Below are 1,299 nucleotides of genomic sequence, written 5' to 3' on the forward strand. Positions count from 1 at the left end.
CCAAAAAGCATATAAATTATCCGCTCATCACAACACCAAACTTAAATTGTTGCTTGTCCCCAAGCAACTGAAAATAAAATAGGATAAAAGAAGAGAATATACTATAAATTTCAAATTATCAATGAATATTAATTATAATTAGATGAGCGGGACTTGTAGCTTTTTGCCTCTGAACAGTTTTGGCATCTCACTTTTTCCTTTGAAGTTCAGAGTGATTAGCGTCTCTGGGAACTTAGAATTTTGGATAGTGTTATTGACTTTCCTAGTTAAGCATGTTGATTCTTGAACACAGCTACTTATGAGTCTTGGCCGTGGCCCTAAGCACTTTGTTTTCCAGTATTACCACCGGATACATAAATGCCACAGACACATAACTGGGTGAACCTTTTCAGATTGTGACTTAGCTTTGCTAAAGTCCCCAGTTAGAGGTGTCCAGGACTCTTAAGCACACTCTTTTGCTTTGGATCACGACTTTAACCACTCAGTCTCAAGCTTTTCACTTGGACCTTCATGACACAAGCACATGGTTAGGGACAGCTTGATTTAGCCGCTTAGACCTGGATTTAATTTCCTTAGGCCCTCCTATCCATTGATGCTCAAAGCCTTGGACCCTTTTTACCCTTGCCTTTTTGGTTTTAAGGGCTATTGGCTTTTTCTGCTTGCTTTTTCTTTTTTTTTTCAAAATAATTTTTTTTTCGCCAATTATATTTTTTATTTATTTATTATTTTTTTTCGCCATTCACTGCTTTTTCTTGCTTCAAGAATCAATTTCATGATTTTTCAGATCATCAATAACATTTTTCCTTGTTCATCATTCTTTCAAGAGCCAACAATTTAACACTCATAAACAACAATATCAAAAGACATATGCACTGTTCAATCATTCATTCAGAAAATAAAAAGTAGTGTCACCACATCAATATAATTAAATTAAATTCAAGGATAAATTCGAAATTCATGTACTTCTTGTTCTTTTGAATTAAAACATTTTTCATTTAAGAGAGGTGAAGGATTAATGGATTTTATTAATAGCTTTAAGACATAGTTACTACATACTAATGATCATGAAGTGGAGACACAAAACATAGATAAACACAACATTAAAAACCGAAAACAGAAAGAAATAAAGAACAAGGAATGAATCCACCTTTAGTGCCGTCTTCTTCTTGAACGACCAACAATGTCCTTAAGCTCTTCTATGTCCCTTCCTTGCCTTTGTTGCTCCTCCCTCATTGCTCTTTGGTCTTCTCTTATTTCTTGGAGAATGATGGAGTGCTCATGATGTTCCACCCTTAATTG

The sequence above is a fragment of the Arachis duranensis genome, chromosome 5, assembly GCF_000817695.3.
Source record: "Arachis duranensis cultivar V14167 chromosome 5, aradu.V14167.gnm2.J7QH, whole genome shotgun sequence".
Classification (NCBI taxonomy): Eukaryota; Viridiplantae; Streptophyta; class Magnoliopsida; order Fabales; family Fabaceae; genus Arachis; species Arachis duranensis.